We start from the raw sequence: 8,012 nt of genomic DNA, 5'->3' as shown, positions 1-8,012 counted from the left end.
GAAAGGTCTTTGCTCTGCTCGGTGGCCTCGTCCCACATGGTGACGCTGATTTCCTCATCTTCCTGACTCAGTTTGAAGCTTCGCTGATTCGTCTTCTTCTCCTTGTGTTGCACCTTCACTTTGTTGACGGGATAGATCTGGAAAAAGCAGCAGAGAAACAACAATGATTTCTATTTCACAACATTTCAAAACAAACTGCCTTTGTTTGATAAATATAATTGGTCCATTGGTTTATCTTTAGTTATCTGTCAATAAATAGGTTTCTAAGATCTTGAAAAGGCATTTAAAACATGTAAAAGACACATTTGTTGAATGCATTACCAACCTAACCAGGCTCCAGTGCATGAAAGCAGGTCTGCAGTTTGAACTCACCTCGGTGACGGTTCCTTTGACGCTCACGTGTGTCTGGGGACGAGATGATTTGATGTCTTTAATGGAGGTAAGCGGACTCTCTGGATAAACCAGTCTCTCAGCTTCTCTCTCGAACTCCTCCGGGACGATGACAGGTTTTGTTTCTGACACTTTGCTCGATGCGTTGACCTTCACATATATTCCATCTTGTGTTAGATTCCTGAAGATGTAGGAGCTCCCCTCTTTGATTTGTCGATGGTGATCTTTTCCGCACACCATCAGTTTGACGCTGGCCGACGAGTCGGCGACACCCAGAAAAAAATAAAAGGTCTTTATCGTGGATGTGAGCAGCTCGGATTTTTTTACAACTTTCCCAACAATCTCTTCCGTCTCAAGAATTCCACTGGATTTTAGATCAAAGATGGATTTCCTCTGCACACAAAGAAAAGCCTCTCCATGAACTCAGCTTGGAGAAAGTAAATGTCTCAAAGCTGCAAGTGATAATTAAGAAATAAGATTTACCCATGGAGCTTTTCCATCCTGGGAGTCACGAGTCTTCGGTTTCTAACAGGGCAGGAAGAAATATGTTGACTTTATATCACACAAAGGTTTACGGCCGTGACTCTTTAATGATGAATGTTGTGAGTTGGGTAACTGCGGTGGCCGACAGGTGTGTCTCAAACGCGCTTCAGCCATCGGCGGTGTACCGCTGAAAGGGGTCTGACTGCAGACCCCTGCAGAATGCAGAGGAACATTAGTTCCGCCTATCGCACCAGTAAAGCCAGGGGTGCCCAATACGTCGTTCGCAAAGGTAGTGTGGGTAGATCGCATGGCATTGAAAAAAGAAAAGAAAAGTTAGCCCATCATCCATCCTTACTTTGGCATTTGCCACTTGATTGACGCACAGGTAAGCCAGTCTGAGATCTCATATTTTCTAACACGCAGTTCACCGCGCATGCGCTGTCAACCGCGCCAGCTGCAAATCACCGGCGAGCTGATTACCTGGTTAGCCTTCCAATTTATACAATTCTACTAAAGAAAGGCTATCAAATTGACGTAATGACCAAGCACTGAGTTGTATTGTGCCATACGGGTTCATGCAGTTATGCAGGTTCACCAACATCAGGTATACTCAGTATATATATATAAATATATGTTTGGCATTTTTAAAGTAGGTAGATCATTTTGACTTGGTCATTTTAAAAGCAGCTCCCAAGCTGAAAAAGTGAGAGCACCTCTGAGTAAAGCCAATAGATCGTAATATTAAAAACTTTCATTTTGGAGAAAAAGCGCCCCTGCACAGAAATCCTATTTATTCATCATGTGTTGAATCCGTTCTAAAGTCCTCCATGTGTCCAGGAAACAAATGTGTGCACATGTCCCCAGAGCCCCCCCCCCCACCCCCCGTTACCAACACATGGACCAACCAGCGATCATCATTCTTTGGGTATAAAGACAGATTTATTCTGCAACCAAAATCTGTGACAATATAAAAAAAGTAATGATTAGAAAAATAGAGACAGCCCACTTCTAGCTGCTCACAGACAGATTGGATGAACCAGCTCCCCTTCGTTGGGGTTCTTATAGCAATGTGATCTTCAACATTGGCTTATTGGAAAGAAAATAATCTGCTTCCTTTGGGATGGATGTCGAGTCAGAGTCATCAGCCTGCAGACCGTCTGATAACACCCCAGGATGTATCTGCCGCCCCTGGCAGGCCTGGATCAGGAACACTTTGGGCTTGGCAGTGAGGGGAGATTGAGGAGTTGCCCTGAAGGGTCTCGTTATTTGTTTGATAGGGAGGGGCTGCCCATCAATGCCCAATACGCCGCCCTTGTTTCCGTGACTGAGAACACAGCAGATGAAGGCATCGCCATGCTGAGGAGCCTCTAGAGGGGTATTCAACTAAAATGCAATGAGGTCCAGTTAGAGAAAATGTCCCCATGCAAAGGTCCGGAACATCAAAGTTGCTTTATGAATTATTGTGATATTGAAGTAGCTGTAGCTTTATCAACGTCTGCATGTCATCAACAACTGACTGCCAATCAAATAAAGAAAGTACAATTCATAAACAACAATATTTATTGTCAATGAACTATAAAGATATACAGTAAATACTGTGGATATGTGTAATGTTCCCTCAGGCTGCATTTAAAAATAAAAGAGAAAATAAATAAAAGTTTTTGAAAATGTGTGCATCTTAAAAGTGCTTGACTTTAGATAAATAAAGTGTTGTGACCTCAGTTCTGAGTTGAGAGGGAATGTTTGGTGAAACACTTGGTGTTTTGTCTCAGTGGCGTTTCTCTTTTAATGAGCGCCACGGTCTCTGAACAAATGAGACACTGGCTCTGTGCTCCCAGAGGGCGGGATGATATACATCTGTCAACTCTGTAACATACCAGCGTCTATATCAGTTCCTTCTCTCACGTCACCATCTCTAAAATGTGTGTTGTTTATGATCAGGCAGAGGCCGGTGGGCTGGCTGTTCAACTCGTACTGCCCGCCCTGAAAACAACATAAACAATTTCACACAAACACAAAATGATGAAACTAGAATGGATTAGGGCGGGGCTATGTGGACACAATCTAATATATTTACACACAAAGGTGTTTGATGAATAATAATAGCTATGTGGATATAATTGCTAAATAGGGCTGCAGATTATTAATACATATTCCAAAACTGGATGTAAGTACTCAAAACAAACAAACTCCTTTGAGTTTACTCGCTTGCCACTCAAAAGTCCTCCCACTCAAAAGAGTAGTCGGCGGGGTCTCCAACAGCACAGAACACAGGATTGGCAGGACCCCCGGCAGAAGAGCAGTCGGCGGGGCCTCCAATGGCACAGGGCACAGGGTTGGCAGGACCCCCGACGAAAAAGGTGTCGGCCGGACCTCCAACGGCACAGGACATAGGGTTGGCAGGACCCCCAGCGGAACCTCCAACGGACCAGGACATTGGGACTTGAGAGGGAACTCGAGAGGAGACTTGAGAGGGAACTTGAGCAGGGACTCGAGGGAGAAACTGAGAGGTGGCTCGAGAGGAGGCTCGAGAGGGAACTCGAGAGGGGACTCGAGAGGGCACTTGAGAGGTGACTTGAGAGGGCTCTCGAGAGATGACTTGAAAAGGAAATCGAGAGGGAACTTGAGAAGGAACTTGACAGGGGACTCTAGAGGTGACTTGAGAGGTGACTCGAGAGGGGACTTGAGAAGTGTCTTGAAAGGGGACTCGAGAGGTGACTCGAGAGAGGGCTCGAGAGAGGGCTCGAGAGGGGACTCGAGAGGGAACTCCAGAGGAGACTCCAGAGGGGACTCGAGAGGGGACTTGAGATGGTCGGTACACCGACAGGACACGGGGAGCTGGCGTCGGCCGGAGAGCCAGTACTGGAGCCGAAACCATGGCTCCTGGGGCCAGAACTGAGGCTGGAACCATTGCCAGAACCATGGCAGCAGGGGCCGAAACTGGGGCCGGAACCATGGCTGCTGGGGCCAGAACTGGAGCCGGAAACATGGCTGTGTGAGCCGGCACTGGAACTGGAACCACTGGAGCACGGGCTGGACTCTTGGTCTTGCATCTCCTAGAGATTCTTTTGAGGATTCGTGGGCCTCCCAAGGCCTGGTCATACCCCAGGAAAGGGTTAGAGGCTTCGGACAAGTCCTCAGGACAACTTGTGAAAAGTTGTAGCCACTCAGGCAACATGCTCCTGAGCCAGGGCTTGCGAGCAACCTCCTGACGTGCCTCCTTCAACGCAGACTCTTTACCTTGTCTAGATGAAGCGCCATTCCACGTATAACAAATGTACTCCATAGAGTACCCAAGACGTTCCGCCTGTAGCATCAAAAAGGCTGGTCCATAATGGTCAGCTCGTTCTGTTAAGAACTCAGGCACTTAAGATGTAGGACCCAATTGCACGACCCGGGAGACAGAGGTAAAGTATTTGGAAGATACTTTATTTTTCCAAGAACAGCAAAATGAACAACAAAAAATGGTCACTATCAAATCTCTAGCTGAGATTACAAAAATGAGAACAAAAAGAAAGCACTCACGTTGTGAGGATCAAAACTTTACGAGAGCACAAAAAGAGCATAGACCTGACCATGACAAGAGACAAGACGAACTGACAAGGAACTCTGGGAGACAGGGGAATTTAAACACATGACAATAAGACACAGGTGGGAACAATCAGGGGCGGGACTGACGCTGATGAGCACAGGAGACACAGAAGGGATGACAGGTGAAAACAATCAGGAAATTAGACACACCTTGGTTGCGTTCCGATAATCCAAAAATCAGCTCCTAAATTCTAACCGTATCTCCTATTCCTTGACCTCTGAGTGAAAGGTCACGGGGTTAAGGGATAGTGGATAGGAGAATTCAAAAGGACTTAGGAGAAGAGACTGCGGTACTTTAGAGAATCCGACGTGTTTCTGATGCGCCAGCGGACGTCCTGAATGAGCGTCTGCTGCTGTGGGGAAACTATGGAAACTACAGTTCTCTATACAGAGGACTACAACATGGATGTTCAATAAGAACGAGGGACTCCTGTGAACTCATCTAGAGACTCTGTGCTCTGACGCTGTTGCTTTATGCTTTATGAACGTGGACAACAGAGAAACAGATTCTTCAGGACCAAAGCTGGAATTGAAATAAAAAGGAAAGTGAAGCTTCTGCTCGTCACCCTCTCCCTCCGGTCCTCATTAATACAAATGATCCCAATACGTATGATTGATGGAAAGATCTTAAATCAATACAGATGTATTTATTATAAACGTTAGTCCTTAACATCTATCACTGTGTACATCACCATTCAAACATCTTTTAAAAGTTGAACAAACTCCACACAGCTCAGTGAAGACTGTGAGATGTTGACTTTATTTGATCATTTCAGTAAAAACTAACGTTCATATTTCTCTCTTTGATTATAATACTGATGAACGTTCAGAACAAAGCACTTTGGCAACTTACCACATACGTTTTAAAAAGCTTAATAAGCACCGTAACTTTCATGATATCATTTCTACGTCATAATCGGTTGTTTCCGTGAACGGCCGATTATTGAGTGACGGCAAATGCTGCAGCTGCAATGCATTGTGGGGCAGCATTTTCTCCTCTCCTTTCGGTGAGGGAGGTCCAGTGGTTCCTAAGCTAAAGGAGGTGATAAAGGAAGTTTGAAACCTCCTTTCCTTTCATTTGGAGAATTGGAACGGCACTTATCATGGCTGCCACTGAGGGACTTCCGGGTCATTTCACTCCGTTAGGAAGGGTCCTAAACTAAACGGACTATTGGAACGCAACCCAGGGAAACTAACGACAGACAGGAAAACACAGGGAGGAAAACATGACAAGGAGAACAGAAAAACACCCACTACCAGACACACAAAACTAAAAACGTGACACAACACAAGAATCGTGACATAGTTGTACAAACATTACATTTTCTCTGCTAATAATAACAAGACAAAAATATCTATAATTGTATATATTATTATGGATTGAACATGAACAAAAGAGCTTGTATTGGCAGATGATCCTGTGCCACTGAATAATGTTAAGAATGTAAGAATTATATATAATAAAATATGAATATATATTTCTTACTGCACCAGAGAGAACATTTTGTTTCCAGTTGTGTCCCTATAGTCTTTACACCGGCTTCCTGTGTGTCAAATAATTGATTTCTAAATACTGCTGCTGGTTTATAAAGCTTTGAATGGTTTAGGCCCAAAATACATTTCTGACCTCCTGCTAAATGATGAACCATCCAGATCTCTCAGGTCTTCAGGTCTGCTTTCTGTCCCCAGAACCAGAACTCTCAGGTCTTCAGGTCTGCTCTCTGTCCCCAGAACCAGATCTCTCAGGTCTTCAGGTCAGCTCTCTGTCCCCAGAGTCAGAACTAAACCTGGAGGAGTTCAGTTATGATGCTCCAAACATCTGGAACAAACCTGCAGGTCCGCTGCAACTCTGACTACTTTTAAATCCAGCAAGAAGACTTTTCTTTTTGCCGCTGCTTTTAATTGAACTATTCACATCTTAAACTGCACTGTAACTTTTATTCATGTATTTTGTCTTTTAATGTTTGTTTGGTTATCTTTGCTTTTTAATGACTGTTTTTAAATGCCTTTTTCTTAATGTCTTTCATTTTGGGAAAGCACTTTGAATTGCCTTGTGTTGAAAGGTGCTGTATAAATGAACTTGCCTTGCCTATAGGGCTGCATTCTCTCATATCACCAGCAGGGGGCGACTATAATTCACTGATAGTAGAATGAGTTGTTAAGTGATGTGTACATTTGGCTCCACCTGCTGCTCACACTAGCTCCTCCTCCTCCTCCTCCTCCTCCTCCTCCTCCTCCTCCTCCTCCTCCTCCTCCTCCTCCTCCTCCTCCTCCTCCTCCTCCTCCTCCTCCTCCTCCTCCTCCTCCTCCTCCTACTCCTCCTCCTCCTCCCTGTGTGAGGAGCAGTGGAGGAGTGTCGGACCTGAGAGGAGAAGCAGCTCACAGTGAGTTTTCATTTACAAACTTTACAAACTTTAAAATCAATGCAAACTTTAAAATAAAAGCTTAACTTCAAACTTGTATTTAAATCCTGACAGTGGTGTAGTTCTGATCAGTGTTAGAGAGTAACTAAGTACTCAGATACTGCAGTAGTGTAATACCGTTACCATTTCCTGCTACTTCATACTTTTACTCTACATTCACAGGAACATGCTTTAATCTAAAACATGTTGTGACTCACAGGGGGATACATAAATAAAGTTCCATCTTATCTTATCTTTTATCAGTGGTTCCCAACCTTTTTCGAGCCCCCCCTAATCCGGTTCCAGGGCCGGCTCTAGACATTTTGGTTCCCTAGGCGAGATTATGATTTGGTACCCCCCCCCCCCCTCCAAGCAATACACAATAGAATATATAAAGAATAAATGAAACATCTCTACAAAAGATCAATACACTACAAAACCTGAAACCTATTGACATGTTGCTTAATATACATAAAGAAGGTTTCAAATGTATTCAGTATTGTATGAACATGTTTTAATTGGGGGTTGGACGTCACATCCTCTAGGGGGGTCCGGAGGGGAAAGATTTTTTTAACATTTTAGTAAAATGCTTCAATCTGGTGCACTTTGAGCAGAATGACTAGAGACTAGATCTAGGGGGTACAACTCTAAACACCCATATGACAAAGATCGGTTTACATTTTAATAACCAAATAAGTATGTGAACACAACCAATAACCTTCCATAGCCAATAACAAATACAAGTAACGTATTTTATTTTTTTGTTCATTCATATCTTATTTTACAATCTGTCCCCGGAAATGTCCCCGTTTTTAAATATGCTTTAAAAACACAAAGCAAGGAGAAATAAAATTGGAACAAAGTTGATGTTTCAATGGCGTGGTGCTCGTTCGCAGCAATACAATTATTGTAGCCTTAGCTTTAGCATTTAGCGTTAGCAGCTTCATTCTTCTTCTACTACTTATTTTACTACTTCTTCTTCTCCTTCTTCTTATATGTAATTGCCCGCGAAATGTTGAATGAAGAACTCGTTTCAGTGTGAACTCATTCCACAGTATGACCACAAAAGTGTTTTAAACCAGATACTGTATTGGTGCCGGTGCGTTAAGACCACCTCTAGTGTCGGATTGTGGAAAATTGATTTTG

At 43.8% G+C, this 8,012-nt stretch overlaps 1 protein-coding gene across 11 annotated transcripts in view; it reads right to left on the bottom strand.

Moving 5' to 3' along the window:
• The window catches only part of LOC117546331 (histone H1B-like), a 96,682-nt gene that overhangs the window by 29,972 nt on the left and 58,698 nt on the right, over positions 1-8,012 (bottom strand). The window lies entirely within an intron of this gene.

The sequence above is a fragment of the Gymnodraco acuticeps genome, unplaced genomic scaffold (genome assembly GCF_902827175.1).
Source record: "Gymnodraco acuticeps unplaced genomic scaffold, fGymAcu1.1, whole genome shotgun sequence".
Lineage (NCBI taxonomy): Eukaryota > Metazoa > Chordata > Actinopteri > Perciformes > Bathydraconidae > Gymnodraco > Gymnodraco acuticeps.
This window is presented reverse-complemented; position numbering and strand designations above follow the sequence as displayed.